Below are 18,265 nucleotides of genomic sequence, written 5' to 3'. Positions count from 1 at the left end.
TGTGTCTCATTAAAATGTGATGAATTGAATTGTGAATAATAATATTTTGTAGATCCCATTTAAATGGATTTAACTTTTTTAAGTTAATATGAGTTTAACTTTTTAAGTTAAAATGTATAAACTAAGTTGAAATAAGTTTAACTTTTTTATAAGAAGCTAAAAAAGTAATGGTTCCTATAAATACTGTTACAATGTCTTCACTAATATTTGATATATAGGACCAAGATTTCCACCTAAAGCCGCTGGGAATCTATTCGAGATCAAATTGTAGATCATGACTTAGTTAAGAATATAATATAAATAGTTAAATCTTTTTTTTATTAGTTTAATTTTTTGAGATAAGTAAAGATTTCAGATGTTATTAGAATAAATCTCATGAATTGAAGCTTGACTCTACGATATACCTAATTTATCAATTAAATATTCTCTCATTAAAAGGTAATCTAGTATATCATTAAAATAATTATCATTACAATTTTAAAGGTGCCCGATTTAAAAGTCTACAAAATATAGAGAGCAATACAATTTGCAAGTTTTTTGTTAAATTTTCTTTCTTTTGTCATCCTTGATTTGGCATCAAAATATTGATAAGTTACGTAATTTTTACTTAGGATTTGTTTGGATAGTGAAATCAGATGAGATGATTTTAGATAGAAGTTAAAAGTTGAATAAATATGCTAGAATATTATTTTTTAATATTATTATTTTTTTAAATTTTAAAAAAATTGTAATGATAAGATAAGATGAAATGAAATAAAACACTCTCTAAATCTAAAATGAGCTTGTACTTACTAATCGTTTAATACTACATCAAGAAATTGTGGAGAGATAATTAATATTAAAATGCATCCAAATATAAGTTTTCAAATAGTTAATTAAGTTTCGTGCATAAAATTAATATTTGTTATAAGTTTTTGGAACGCAACTTAACTGATAGGGAGCTGAGCTCACAATTCTTCCCACTCACGTTTATCCTTTTCTCCCACTAAAATAAAAATACTGAAATAATGAAGATGCAGTAACATTTCAGAATCTAGTAATATTTTGTTATGGGAAAAATCATAAAAATGATTGGTATATTGTTAGATCCATGATGCGAATTTGAACCTCACAAGATTTCTATGATTCAAGATGGCTCCACCGGCTAAAACGATATCGTTGGAACTTAAAACACGTCTATCCATAGATCTGAATTAGATTAGCATCTTCAACAGTTTATCCGGATTCATGTATTTCTGTATACCTTTTAAGTCACCTCCAAAAGTGATTGAAGCGGACGGATTAAGAAATTTCAACCTGCAATTTTGTCCAGCCGGAAAACCCAACTTGATTATAAAATTGGTGTGAAAGTCACACACATTATTCATGTACTGAATGTGATTGCAGAAAATGCATGACCACTATTATTATTATCTCCGCGCGCATGCGCTCGCTCTGCCATTTCTTCTCGAGATGTCGGCATCCATCCTCTGCAGATATTCCAACCACAAAATTGCGACACGCCGTCCAATATCCTTGCAAGCCTCTTCTTTCCTGAATTTTGTCGTTAATCATCTCAGCGCATGCTGGTTTGCTGCAGCGGTACCCTTGCTAGCTCCTAACCTATAATGATCTTTGTAATTTGCATTACCATTCGTAGGATGAAAATGACATGTATTAAGATCGAAAGGTACGTGAATAGACGTACGTAAGTACCTTCTCCAGAAGCATTAATTAGCCATGTTGTTCAAGAGTCCCATTTTTCATGATGTGCATTCTCTAAAAATATTTAATTATTTTTAAAACAAATCTTCTGCTCCATAGGACGATAAATATAAAAAAGAAAAAAAGTATTAACATAGAAAGAAAAAAAAATACTGTTATAATAATAAAAAGATTACATAAAATAATTTTATAAATTAACAAAATTTTATATAATTCATTAAATTTATTTTACAACAAATTAATTTTATAATATGATGAATCACATCAAATTATATAAATTATTAAAAGCATTTTTATGTAAGAAATATTTTTAAAAAAGATATAGCTTATTAATGTACTTGAAAATCCAGTACATAATAATATATGAAAAGTTGTGTTCTTTATATATATATATATATATTTAGAGAGATATTTTAGTTATAAAGTGATTATATAAAAGTAATATCATAATTTGATTTGGTTTGATATTGTTTGTGAGATTATAAAGTTATTTTTATTATAATGTAGATTTGATAAATTACATGAAATTACGTTAATTTGTGAGATTATTTTTATGTAATTAATCACTCCATAATTGTGGTACTTTTTTTTTTATCATTCTAAGTTCATTCCCAATTAATTAATTTCAAATAATTGGAGCTCCCAAATTGAAATCTACCATATTTTTTCACAACATATACACAAACATTTATTATTTATTATTTTGTTTGCATTAGCGAGACAGACCTTACTAAAAATATCTACAAAAGCTAGTTAGCAACAATGGATCAACGAAGAAGGAATTAAGAATGTGAGTGATGATAGAATTGATAATGGTGCCGTATTAACCTAAATAATAAAATATAGAGAACGCCAACATTTTTATTATTATTTTGTTTGTATGATCAAGAGGTACGTGTCACGGACTTAGAATTTCTTCACTCGACCCGTGCGGCCTTAGGAGGCTTTCTCTCCCACAAAGCTCCTAAGTAAGCCTTCTAAAGGACTCAAGACAATAGAAAACAAACTAGAGAGAGAAGATAGAGAGAGATGCTCTAGAGAACTTGTTTCTCTTATTGCTTGGTGATTTACACAAATGAGAGCCCCTCTATTTATAGGGAACTCTTGGTACAAAGAATGGTTAGGATTGTGACACTTGTCATCAATCCAAGGGTAAAGAACTTTCTAGACTCCTACTCTAGAATTGTCTATAACGCCCTTTCTAGAACACTACTCTAAATTGTCTATATCGCCCCTTCTAGATGACTCTACACAATTCCACAAGATTACAAAAGACTTGGAGGCTTCTAGAAGGTTAGCAAATTCTCTAAAAAACCCTAGGTGGTGACATTCTCCCCCACCAAGCTTCGCGACGTCCTCGACGCGGTGTCTTCATGGAACCTTCGGATGTGATCTTCAAACTGCCACAATGACTCCTTTGGTTCCCAAGTTGTCTCGCTCTCGGGCAATCCCTTCCACTTGATCAAGTATTCTTGGCGTGGCATATGACTCTTTCGCCTGATGACACGGTCCGCCAAGATTTCTTCTACTTCTTTGTCGAAAGTGGTAGTTATGCCCAATGGTGCACGCTTGGACTCTCCTCGTGTTGGCTCCTCTTTATCACCATGGTAAGGCTTCAAGCAGCTGACATGGAAGACTGGATGAAGTTTGAACTTGGAGGGTAAGTCCAGCTTGTAGGAGACCTTCCCTACTTTCTTGATGATTGGGAATGGTCCCTCGTAACGTCGTACAAGCCCCTTGTGTAGCTTTCTTGTGAACTTGTGTTGGCTCGACAAGATCTTTACTAACACCAAGTCGCCTATACGATACTCAGCGTGCCTCCTCTTCTGATCAGCCCACTTCTTCATCTTCTTGGTTGCTTTGTCTAAGTAGGAACGGGTCACATCCAATTGCTCGTTCCAAGATTTAGCAACCTTGAAGGCTGTCGGACAATTCCCCGCGTAGCTTGTCTCCAATGACTGGGGAGTAAGTGGCTGCTGTCCCATTACAATCTCAAATGGGCTCTTGTTCGTGGACTCGCTCCTTTGTAAATTGTAGGAGAATTGAGCGACATCCAATAACTTGGCCCAATCGGATTGGTTGGCACTTACAAAGTGCCTCAAGTATAACTCTAACAAGGCATTCACCCTTTCAGTTTGCCCATCTGTCTGAGGGTGAAAGCTGGTAGAGAAGTGTAGGGCAGACCCCATAAGCTTGAATAGTCCTGACCAGAACTTTCCTGTGAAGCGAGGGTCTCGATCACTAATGATGCTCCGTGGTAAGCCCCAATACTTCACCACATGCTTGAAGAATAACTTTGCAGTTTCTTCAGCTGAGCAATCCTTAGGAGCTGCGATGAAGGTGGCATACTTGGAGAATCGATCTACCACCACAATGAGGGTACCGCAACCCTCGGATTTAGGTAGAGCCACTATGAAATCCATGCTCACACTCTCCCATGGATGTGAAGGAATGGGTAGTGGTTCTAGCAATCCTGCGGGACTCTGATTCTCCACCTTATCTTGTTGACACACAAGACAGGTCTTCACGAAGAGTTCCACCTCGTCTCTCAGTTGAGGCCAATAGTAGGAAGCTTCCAACAAAGCTCGAGTACGTCGTTGGCCCGGATGTCCAGCCCACAAGGAATCATGGCATTCCTTGATAAGGTTCCTCCGTAGGTTTCCCCACTTTGGAACATAGATTCACCGCCTGATGGTGTAGAGAAGACTGTCCTCTACCCAGAATCTCTTGGTTTTGCCTTCTTTAGCCAGGTTCACCAAGTTCTTGGCTAAGGGATCATGCTCCATGCCTTCACGGATCACATCGAGTAGCTCCCCTTGAGCTTGAGTGATAGCAGCAAGTTCACCCTTCCTACTTAGTGCATCAGCAACGAGGTTGGCCTTGCCCGGTTTGTACTCCAAGACAAAGTCAAATTCTGCCAAGAAGTCTTGCCACCTAGCTTGTTTTGGACTTAGTTTCTTCTGACTCTGGAAGTAACTAGTGGCAATGTTATCTGTCTTGACTACAAAATGAGAGCCAAGCAGATAGTGTCGCCAAACTCTGAGGCAATGGATGATGGCCGTCATCTCCTTCTCTTGCACGGTGTATCGCCTCTCAGTCTCATTGAGTTTGCGACTCTCATATGCAATAGGATGGCCCTCTTGCATAAGAACTCCCCCTATGGCAAAATCTGATGCATCTGATTGTACCTCAAAAGGCTTGGTACAATCTGGTAAGGCCATGACCGGTTTCTCCGTGATGGCTGTCTTCAGATCATCGAAGGCTTCCTGACACCTTGATGACCACTCCCAGGCCCTGTTCTTCTTGAGCAAGTCGGTGAGGGGGGATGCTCTTGTGGAGTATCCCTTTATAAATCTCCTGTAATAGTTGACAAGCCCAAGGAAGGATCGGAGCTCGGTAACCTTGGTGGGAGGCTCCAACTTCTTGATTGCCTCAACTTTCCCCTCTTCCATGCTGAGTTTTCCACCTTGGATTTTGTGGCCAAGGAAATGGACTTCGTTTAGTGCAAATGAGCACTTCTCCTTCTTGACATAGAGTTGGTTTTCCCTTAAGACACGGAAAACAACCCTTAGATGCTCCACATGTTCTTCAAGGGTAGAACTATAGATGACGATATCATCTAGATAGACTACCATAAACTGATCAAGATAGGGATGGAAGATTTTGTTCATGAGCGTGCAGAAGGTAGCTGGAGCATTCGTGAGGCCAAAGGGCATCACTAGGAACTCGTATGCCCCATAGCGAGTTACACAAGTTGTTTTGGCTTCGTCTCCTTCCGCAATCCTTACTTGATAATATCCCGATCTTAGATCAAGCTTGGAGAAGTACTTTGCATGGCCTAGTTGATCAAATAAATCAGCAATCAAAGGAATTGGGTATTTGTTTTTGATGGTTACCTTGTTTAGAGCTCGGTAGTCGATGCACAGCCGCAACGACCCATCGTGTTTTCTTTGGAACAACACAGGTGCCCCGTATGGTGCCTTGGAGGGTTGGATGAATCCGGCATCAAGTAGCTCCTTTAGTTGCCTCCTTAGTTCTTCAAGTTCTGGAGGTGACATGCGATAAGGGGCTTTGGCGGGTGGTTTGGCGCCGGGTTCCATCTCGATCTGATGATCCACCTCTCTCCTAGGTGGTAGTTGCTTGGGCAACTCTGGCAGCATGACATCCTCATAGTCACTGAGGACCCTTTGGATTTCTTTGGGTGGAGGGGAGGAAATCTTCACTTCACCTTCCTCCATAGAAGCCAAGTATGACACCTCGCCCTTCTTCCATCCCTTCTTGAATTGCATGGCGGATAGAAGTTGGGTGGTGTTTGGCTTGGACACGGTGGGTATCATGCATGGACCCCCTTCCAAGATGCACACCGAGTTATAGTGGGGAAGAGACACTACATTGAACTGTCTCAAGAATTCCATCCCCAACACGATGTCAAAATCATCCATAGGAGCGACCGAGAAGTCCACCGTGCCTCTCCAAGTGCCAAGTTGTAGCTCCACCCCGTGAGCTACGCCATCGAGGGGTTTGGCTTCAGAATTCACAGTCTTCACCCACCCTTGACCCTTCTTAAGAGGAATCCCTAGCTGTGTGGCCTTTTCCTTCTTAATGAAGTTATGAGAAGCTCCTGAGTCGACCATAGCGTGACTCTTCTTCCCATTAACGAACACCTCTACAAACATCAAAGACCCATCCTTGGTGGTTGGCTTCGTGCTTGCCTTCAGAGAGTTGAGAAGTTGTAGACACCCCAGGTGCGACTTCTCTTGAACTTCCTTCTCCTCCAACATAGCGTTGAGGGCCTTCCTCTTGGGACAATCTCTAGCCCAATGTGGGCCGTTACAAAGGAAGCAAGCATCCTTTGGCTTCTTGTCCTTTGAGTAGTCCTTCTTGCCCTCCTTTGATGTTGAAGGCTTGTCTCCACGGTCTTTGTATTGTGGCGGCTTGAACCCCTTCGCTCCCCCACCCTTAGTGTGATTGTCCTTCGAAGACTTGGGTTTTGAAGAGTTGTCACTCTTATGGTACTCAAATTCTTCTAAGGTTTCCGCCACGGTCAGGGCGGTGGAGATGTCGTTGACTCCACGACGCTTGAGTTCTTGAGCCACCCAAGATTTGAGACCGTCGATGAAGTTGAAGAGGAGATCTTCTTCACTCATGTTTGTAATTTGAAGCATGAGGGTAGAAAATTCCTCAACATAGTTGCGGATGGAAGAAGTGTGCTTCAACTCCTTCATTCTCTTCCGCGCATGGATAGCCACATTCTTGGGATAGAATTGCCTCTTGAGTTCACGCTTGAACTCTTCCCAAGAATCAATGGAGCAAGTACCCTTCTCTATCTCACTATGCTTCCGACGCCACCAAGTACCAGCAAGATTAGTAAGATAGAGGGAAGCAGTACGTACCTTGACACGCTCATCTTGCATGTTCAAAGCTTCAAAGTAGCGCTCCATGTGCCACATGTAGTTGTCAAGTTCTTTGGCATCCCGCTTGCCATCGAACTCTTTTGGTTTGGGGGTATCCACCCTTGGTGTCGCCATCATCCCAGCTCCGACGACGCCCCCATTAGCCACTGCCCGCTTGCATATGGCCCAATCCGCCTTGGTCTCCTCTAGACCGACGCGGTATTCCTCCATTTGCCCTTGGAGTTTCGTTAGCTCCCCCAAGACCCGGTCTTGGAAAGCAACGTTCTCAACACGTTGTGCCTCGATGGTAGGGTGGATGGTGCTTAGAATGGACTCCTTGAGCGATTCGGATTGTCCTTCCAATCCTAGCTCCTCCAAGCCTTGCTCCACGATGTCAAGTCGGTCCCTGACATCCGCTACTGCCACCTCCATCCTGGTCACCGTGCTGTCGAGGGTGCTCACCTCCCTGTGAGACTGATCCCATTCTTCGATCTTGGCCAATATCTTGGCCATGGCCCCCTCGATCCCATCGAGACGAGACTCCATAGATGAGCTTGAGTCCTTCGACCTCTTGCTCTTTCTTGTCTCCTGGACCTCCATGGTGATCTCACTTGGATCCGCCATCCTAACTTGGTTGGCTCTGATACCAACTGTCACGGACTTAGAATTTCTTCACTCGACCCGTGCGGCCTTAGGAGGCTTTCTCTCCCACAAAGCTCCTAAGTAAGCCTTCTAAAGGACTCAAGACAATAGAGAACAAACTAGAGAGAGAAGATAGAGAGAGATGCTCTAGAGAACTTGTTTATCTTATTGCTTGGTGATTTACACAAATGAGAGCCCCTCTATTTATAGGGAACTCTTGGTACAAAGAATGGTTAGGATTGTGACACTTGTCATCAATCCAAGGGTAAAGAACTTTCTAGACTCCTACTCTAGAATTGTCTATAACGCCCTTTCTAGAACACTACTCTAAATTGTCTATATCGCCCCCTCTAGATGACTCTACACAATTCCACAAGATTACAAAAGACTTGGAGGCTTCTAGAAGGTTAGCAAATTCTCTAAAAAACCCTAGGTGGTGACATACGGACCTTACTAAAAATATTTATACAATTAATAATAGATCCCCAAAGAAGAAATTAAAAAAGTGAGACAGACACTTGATAATGGTGCCTTATAAAATTAAATAAAATATTGAGAATTTTCCATATCATTTGATCTCCCAGCCTGCCTTACAATAAGCGTGGCCGTGCTCGCCTTTATTTTTAGACATGTACAGTATACATTTGCATATGCTCCCCACAGTACAAACATCCATAATTATGATAACGTACTGTACTGATGGTGACCGAAATATTCAATGCATAAAAATGGGAAAATGTTTTGTAATATAATCATGATCGTTACAACAAAAATTAGATTTAATAATAGATAAAACTATTATAAGAAATAGAAAAATATCACAAAATATATTAGGTGACAATTATAAACAGTCACTTCTACCGTTATGAAATGTGTGTCACAAAATACATATAGTAACAATTTACTGTATAAGCATTTTTAGTGACGATTTGTGATGTGTCGTTTTAAATAACGTTCGAACGTTTACTTTTATGTGATGGTTAGAATCTGTCACAAAATATTACGTTCGAACGAAAAATATAACGTTCGAACGTAAATTAGACAAATTGACATCCGAATGAGAGCAGGTAACGTTTGTTGATTATAGTTCGAGCGTATCATATTTATGTTCGAACGTTTATAAGTTCAAACGTTACGTTCGAATTTAGATTCCAACGTAAAGGAAACAATGTCCGAACGTTCGAATCATAACATTCGGACATTCTTTCCAATTTTAAGAAACTAGAGTTCGAACGCAAGAAGTACGTTCGGAGGTTTGGAACGTTAAAAGTTTAAATATTCGAACGTAATTTTCATTTGTTGGTGTAAACGTTTGAACGTTATGTTACAATTTTGTGTAATTACATTCGAACGTGTGTTCGAATGTGGAATACTGTTCAAACGTGGAATACTGTTCAAACGTATTTATTTATATTCTAACGTACATATTAGAAATACTAAACTTATTCCATTAATAAACATACCAATTATACCAATTGTATCATATTATATAACATATTTCACAACCAACAATGTTTGTAACTATTTTCTAAGTAGATATTAAAAATTTAATACACTAATAAAATTCATTTCTTTTTATTTCCTCGTCCACCACGATTCTGTTGCAATGATATAACACGCTCCATTTGCAGCATCATCTTCCGCTACACTTGCTCTTGGACCTTACTACGTATTCTTTCCTCCTTATCTCTTTGTTGGTCCTGCAAACGCGTCTCTAAATGAGACTGTCACTCTAAGAGGGACTCCAACTCTTACTGTCTGGATCTCATATATTCATTCTCGCAATGTGCAGCTTCTAACTCTTTGCTAAAATTATTAATTTGTGAAGTCAATGAGGTTGAGGAGGATGAACCAGAGTGCTTGAAAGATCGTCCCAAACCTCTTGCCATACTAGAGTTAAGCCCGAGCACTTGTGTGAAAATGTCTGTCACTAGTAGATGATTCCCCAGAAGCTAACTGCAACTCCATCATTTTTCCCTACAGTTTGAAAGATCAAAACACACAATAGGTAACGTATTAAAAGAAATAAAAATAAAAATGAATTTAACCATATGTTGCATAATTTATTTAACAAAAGGAACACCGCTTATATAATTAATTACAGCGGCAGGATCCATCCACTCACTATGCTCATTAGTGTGAGCAGCATCATAAACATGAACGGGGGAAAAATTTTTAGGATCATCACGTTTCTAACAAAACGATATTAGCAAATTTAAAAAGATAGTGTTAGTACTTATATAAAAGAATTACAGGAAAATAAATAAATTATATAGTTTATTAATTACCATTTTTTCAGCAAGACGATGGAATGATCTTGAACCAGCATAATGGTGAATAGTCAGAGCGGATATATTATGTGTATTCATAGAACTTAAGTGCTGCAAATGCACATTAAGAATGTTAATTGTAATATATATATACATATAAGATAAATAGCAAATATTAATGTAAATAATTAATGGAAATAAATCTAGACTACTTGATATTCTAGAGATGCAAAAAGATCACAACACTTTATCCAGCCGTCTAACTTCATCTGCTGGAAAGGTGACTGTGCAGCCTCTTCAAACGACTCAAATTTCTTAAAGTAGTCGTGACATCGTCCCTTATGACATCGAAATAGTGTAGCCATTAACTTATTCACAGTTCTCAAATCTTTGTTACGACCAAAGTTGAGGTCAAATTCATCCTAATTATAAATTAATTACGTAAAAAATATGATATACTAATCTAGGTAAAAAAATGAACTGTCAAAGTAAACTCACCAGCACACGACTTCGAATGTATTCCTTAATCTCATTCGGCATATCTCGCCAGGAGCGCACATAAAATGGAGTATAAGCTCAGACTACTGTACTAATATAGGAGGAAAGCGCTGCTGCACTATCATCTACTCTTCCAATGGAATTATCAGGAATTGTGACTTTCAGTTTGCCATGCCTTCAATTTTTCTCAAGTGAGATGCCGCGTGTATAGCCATGACTGCGACGAGCGGATGCATCTACTAATATAGATAATGTGTATAATTTTTATAGTTATATAGTTATTGAGACAAAAATATTAATTATATAAATAATTATCAATGACATTTCTTTACTAGTAGGTGTCGACTGAGCATCATTCTCTATAGTGTTAACTTCATCTTCAGGAACAAACTCCTCAAATAGGGAGTCCTCAATGGGTTCGGGACTTAGAGTTAGTGGAGGAGGCACATTTTTTCTTTGTATTTTTGGCGGCATACTTGAAATTGATTATATATACTAAAAAATTTAATTAGATGAAATTAATTATTATTATAAAATTCTATACTCATATATGAATAAAGTTTTTAGTACTTTTAGTCTTCATCTTCGGATGTATTTTTCATGCTTGTTTCAGAATCTCTCTCTATAACATCTTCGTCGTCATCATCAACCTCTTCTTCGTCCTCCTTATCCACTTCCCCTCCAGATTCTTCTTCGTCTTCTTCTTCTAACTCTTCTTCTTCTTTCTCACTTTCTTTAATTGAATGATCATTTAATATAGACGGATCGAGATGGATGAGTGGGACGTCATCTCTACATAAGGGGAGCAACTTGAGTGTACCGAGGTCAACAAATAAGTTAATACCCCCTCCATCTTCCTGGTAGGCCTCTACATTCGGAGTGTCATCTTCATCTCCACTAGTATCGTAATCTGCATTCGTTCCTACTTTATATATATTTCGAGGGACAAATTTTTGTATGACTTGTCAAGTTATCTCTCCACTATCTTCATTAGCACTTTTCATTTGATCAATCAAGTAATAGATTTGAGTAGCTTGACGAGCCAATACGAATGGATCATCTTCGTACCATTTATATGCAGTATTGACACTCGTAAAATGATTATCCCTATATATCAAAACCCGACCACCGCCTAGATCCCACCAATCACATTTAAAGACACATGTTATAGACTTACCCAGATATTTCAATCCAATAATATCACGAATGACACCATAATAATCAATATCATCTATTCCATGACTCCCCTCAACCAACACACCACAGTTTTGAGTCTTTCTATTACGTTCACGGTCTAGAGTATGGAATCTATAACCTCGAACCGTGCATGCAGTGTATCGAAGTGCTCTATTTAAGGGACCACGGGCCAATGCATACAATACAAAAGAGACAAATCCGAGATCATGAGCACGTTATTCCAAAATCTAACAATTGAAATAATGTTATTTATTAAATATTACCTAGAGTTAAAACTTTTATAATCTAAAATATTATATAAAGTTTAGTTCATACACGTTGTTCAAACCATCCAGAAAATTCTTCCTCGTGTCTTGCCACTTTATTCTCTACGCCTTCCATCTTAAGTTTGTCCATGTGCTCACTGTATATATATGCAAAATCATATTATTTTATGTCACAAAAGTTATTATTAACCTCATTGAATCTAGAAATATTTAAACCTTTTACAACAACAATTATTTAGCACGTATCACCGAACTTTACCCAATTCTGTATCAAGTAAATCGTAACTCGTTTATGCACCTAAGGGTCGTATATTCTGAGAAAACATCGATAGCTCACGAAGAGGCGGAGCAGTAAGATTAGCATTTCGTTCTTGATGATTAAATCGTGTCTCAATACCACGAAGATATAAAGAGCAAAATGTTAATCATTCATCGTGTATATAGGCCTCTGCTATTGAACCCTCAGCTCTGGATTTATTCCTAACAGTGCACTTCAGTCGACCCAAATATCTTTCAACTGGATACATTCAACGGAACTGCACCAGTCCATCCAACATTATCTCCCGGGGTAAATGTATTGCTAAATGGACCATGACATCCAAAAATGATGGTGGAAAGATCTGCTCAAATTTACATAATATAGTAGTAATGTCTTCTTCCAGTTTCTGCAACATATCTCGCTTTACTACCCGAGCACACAAATCCTTAAAAAACATACACAGTTCGGTTATGGCGACACGTACGGCAGATGTTAGCTTCCCACGAATTCCCACCGGTAATAACTTTTGCAAAAATACGTGACAGTCATGACTTTTCAATCCATTAATTTTCCAGTCATCAGGGTTTACGCATCTGCTGATATTTGAAGCATAACTATCTGGCAGCTTCACACCTTGCAACCACTTGCAGAAGTCCATCCTCTCCTACCTTGTCATCGTAAAACATGCATGCGGCATGACCACCCTATCACTTTCCACCCGTAAATGCAAATTATGTTTAATTCTCATTCTCTCAAGATCTTTCCTCGTCTTAATCGTATCTTTCCTTTTACTAATGCTCATCAATTTACTCAGTATATTATCACAAATATTCGTCTCTATGTGCATTACATCCAAACTATGTCGCAACATACAGGATCACCAATACGACAAGTTAAAAAAAATACTACGCTTTGGCCAATTCAATTCTGCTGCACCTCGTTTTCTATTGTTCTTTCCCCGACCTTTGCCAAAATTGTTCGCTGCCACATGTACCAATTGTTCCAGTAACTCTTCCCCAGACAACTCATTTGGCGCAATTCTATCCTCTACTCGCCCATCAAACTTAGCGGATTCTGTTCTCCATGCATGATTTGTTGGTAGATAATGTCGATGACCCATGAAACACAACTTTTGAGAATATTTTAACCACTCACTAGTAGTTTCTTTATTACACGTCGGACACGCTAACTTCCCTTTAGTACTCCAGCCTAAAATATTCCCATATGCCGAAAAGTCATTTATCGTCCACATTACCGCAACATACATCTGAAAAGTTGTCGACGTCGATGTATCATAAGTTCTGACGCCTGTTTTCCATAACTCTTTCTGCTCTTCAATCAATGGCTGCATATATACGTCAATGCCATTCTCAGGTGATCTCGGGCCGGGGATAAGTAAAGTTAACAAAAAGTTGGGCGCCTTCATGCACATTCATGGTGGAAGGTTGTACGAAATCAACACTACAGGCCAAGTGCTATAACTTGTATTCATATTCCCAAAATGGTTGAATCCATCGGTTGTGAGTCCCAAACGCACGTTCCAAACTTCTATCCCAAACTCTGGATACTGATTACCGAAAGATTGCCACGCAAGTGAGTCAGCTAGGTGCCTCATAAATCCGTCATTATTAACTCTTTTCTCCTTATGCCACTTCATATCGTGAGCTGTTTTCTTACACATATATAATCTTTGCAACCTAGGTCTCAATGGAAAATATCGCAAGACTTTAACTAGCAAGCTTTTCTTACCCTTCCACCTCGACTCTCCGCATACAGGACATCTTTGTTTCTCCTCGTTCTCCTTTCAAAATAAAACACAATCATTCTTGCATGCATGTATGGACTTATACCCAAACCCTAATCCCTTTCTCAATTGTTTTGCTTCATAAAAGCTTTTAGGCAATGCAGACCCTTCAGGAAGCACTTTGTTAAATAAGTCTAATATCATGTTTATTGCTTTGGTTGATATCCCACACAATACTTAATGTGAAGCAACCGTACAATAAACGACATTTTAGAATGTTTTGTATAGCTTGGATACAGCTCGCATTTTGCATCTTCCCACATTGCAGGAAAATTCTCAGAATCATTCGCTCGGCCACTTGAGGCATTGTCGTCAACTTCATCCTTAAGCATCTCAGCTCCAATATCACTCAACATCTCCTCCATCTCATCTCGCTCATAATCATCATCCACGTGCCACGAATAATTCGGATGACCGAATAATCCATCCGCTAATTGTGCATACGGCTCACCATGCAGTATCCATCGAGTATACTCCAAATCCATACCATTCACAAATATATGACTTTCAACTTTATCCAATCCTATCGCACACAAATTTTTATAACCTCGACATGTACACTTAATGTAACCACGACTATCAGCAAAGGCCCTTGCAAAATCAATAAAGGTTCTTACTTCACGTGCATAGGGTATATAATCCTTTCTAAGTCTATCGTTTAGCCGCATCCAACTTTTATCCATTTCTAAAAACATCTAATTATTAGTAACACGTAGCATACTATAATACACATGCATGTCATGCTCCCATTCAAATTACTCTTTCTCAAGGTAGTTGGTCTTATCTCATTTGAAATTATATTATCCATATTGCACAAGTTTCGTTACTCTACTACTTTCCACGTCAGTAGAAATTTCGACAGCACCTTCCCATAGTTCTCCAAGTATACATATTCACATAGAGGGATTGTGACTCTATGAACAGTATACCCGAAGAACAAGGAAGGAGGACACCGAAATTTCATACTAAACGTGTTCAGTAGGAATAACAAGAATATGCAATACAGATAATATAATCTCAAACTGTCCACACTGGACAATTCAGGAATTAGTATACACCTAAATGTACACTAATTCCCAAATGGGTCTAAGGTTATTTATGCAATGACATACAATATCTTATAAAAAACACTACAAACAAATTCTCAACAATGTTGATTGAATTAAAAACTACAAACAAATATTTTCATGTATTATATATTGTTAAACAATAGGTTAGATAGAATAATATACTTCCACATTATCTAATAAATTTTATATTGTTATTATATAATTATACTATATATTATAGTACTTATTTATATTATATTTATTAATACTATACTATATATTAGATTATAATTTGTATTAGGGATTCTTAATCTAATAAATTTTATATTGTTATTATATAATTATACTATATATTATAGTACTTATTTATATTATATTTACTAATACTATACTATATATTAGATTATAATTTGTATTAGGGATTCTTAATCTAATAAATTTTAAGTGTTATTATATAATTATATTATACTATATAGTACTTATTTATATTATATTTTCTAATACTATACTATATATTAGATTATAATTTGTATTAGGGATTCTTAATCTAAAAAATCTTAATGTTATTATATAATTTCAAATATAATAAATATATTGCATATATTGCACAACAAATAATCACACTATATAAATACTATAATATATATAAATTCTTTAATCACACATATTACACAAATAATCCACAATAATTCACAAATAATATGCTTCAAAAAAATACACACATCTAAAACATATTAATTTTAAGAATAAACATACACATAACAAGAATTTTTCATTTTAATTCATGCTACAACACAATCCTATCATAGATAAAATTGACAACAAAATTTAACAATAGAGTTTAGTATATATACCTTGTGCTCACAATATTCTCCTCTTGCAAATCACAAGTTTTCAACAATCCACAACAAACAATCCTTCAAAAAATTCACAAAACTAGGTAGTTAAATACATATAAAAAATTTGACAAATATAATATAAATTGTAAATACATTTACAGTTGGAAAATTTACCTTATATTCTCCTTTGGGAGAAAAAAAATATACACTAAAAAATAAACACAAAATCTCTCCCTAACTCAATCTATCTCACTCTCACTCTAACACTCTATCTATCCTCTCTCACTCTAAGCCTCCTCTTCTTCCTCTCTCTCTCTCTCTCTCTCTCTCTCTCTCTCTAAAACTTTGTCTCCCTCTCTCTCAATTCACACAAGGGATGAAAGCAGAATGGTTCTGCTTTCCCGTGTGTAAAAGTTTTATTTTCTGTTTGTAATACAATGAACGTCCGAACGTTTCATTCTCTTACTAACGTAACTAATTTAACGTTCAAACGCTAAGTTATCCCACCCAGAATTTGCACAATATGTTCGAACGTATAATTATCCCGCCTATGACGTTAATTTGACGTTCTAACGTAACAACAAAACGTTCGAATGTTTTAGGGTTCCAAAGTTAAAGCGGGAAAAATCCCGCCCATTTTTCTAATACGTTCGAGCGTATAACATGTATGTTCGAATGTATTGGGACAAAAATATATAATTATTATCTATAATATTATATAATTTCATATAAACTCAATTTTCATTGATTAAATAAAAAAATAATCTTTATTAATTGTATATTATATATCATATATATAGTTGAAATATATAGTATATATATATATCTATATTCATAATATAGTAGTATATTATACTACTATAGTCTATATATAGTATATATACTGCTCTATATATAGTATATATACTGCATATACTATATATATACTACATATACTATAGTACATATAGTAGTATATGTACTATATATATTCCATACTATACTACTATGTACTACTATAGTAAATGTAGTATATATATAGTAGTATATAGTTATTATACTATATTAAATATTATATATATTATATTATACGTTATTATATATTAATACTATTATACAAAAAAATATGATATATATATTAATAGTAATATATATACTATATTATATACCAACTACGTATACCAGGATATATATAATAGCTAATATAATAGATATATCAATAGATAATAGAATAAATATTAATAAACAAATGCATGAAGTGCAGAAAATAAGGGCATGAATAAAAGTAAAGGGCAAAATAAGATAAAATCAACTTTATTGAAAACATAATACTTACAATGAGATTAATTCTCAAAGGATTGAAAGGTAGGAGACATGGAAAAGAGTTTACAAGAGAGAGAGGTTTTGAGAGTGACGAAAGAGAAGGACTAGGAATGGCTTCAGATGGAAATTTCTGAATGCCTTTCCTCACTTACAAACTGCCTATTTATAGACTCCAAAACAGTACCTTACAATAATATTACTGACATGTACAGTGACTCCAATAACTCATACACAGTAAATAGGCGGCTACATTTATTAAACATGGGCAGCTAAATAGTAACTAGACAGCTGGATGATTCTTGACTGATGGGCATCTTGAACAGTGTTCTGATAATGAAAAGGACGATAATCTTTTGGAATTACATAATCTGAGGGTCATAATTTGCCAGTTCCAGTTCATACGGATCTTGGGAATCTATCATCTGTGAGGAATAATATGGTGAGTTGTCATGAGAATGAGAGGCCTGTTGAGATGGAGAGGCCTGCTGTAGTGGCGATGATGTTATCTGCTGTGCTGGAGATAATCTGACTTGATGGTCTTCTTCTTCATCACTGTCTGATACTTGTGACATTGCTTCTGCTAATTTTTTCAATTCTTTTTTATTGGTAATTGTTGCTAATTGAGCTTGGAATCTGCTTCTCTGAACAAGAACCTCAGGAGCCTTGGTAATTTTTGAGAACATTTTTACAACATGATCATAATTATACTTTTCCCACCATTTCACAGAGACTTGGCGGGCCAAGAACATAATGTTTTTGAGAGAACATAAGTATCACTATCTGATACTTGTGACATTGCTTCTGCTAATTTTTTCAATTCTTTTTTATTGGTAATTATTGCTAATTGAGCTTGGAATCTGCTTCTCTGAACAAGAACCTCAGGAGCCTTGGTAATTTTTGAGAACATTTTTACAACATGATCATAATTATACTTTTCCCACCATTTTACAGAGACTTGGCAGGCCAAGAACATAATGTTTTTGAGAGAAGGATGAGGTTTGATGACATATTCCCACTTCATGATCCAATTTAATTTGGTTTT

This window comes from Carya illinoinensis, chromosome 11 (genome assembly GCF_018687715.1).
Source record: "Carya illinoinensis cultivar Pawnee chromosome 11, C.illinoinensisPawnee_v1, whole genome shotgun sequence".
Lineage (NCBI taxonomy): Eukaryota > Viridiplantae > Streptophyta > Magnoliopsida > Fagales > Juglandaceae > Carya > Carya illinoinensis.
Note: the sequence above shows the minus strand (reverse complement) of the source record.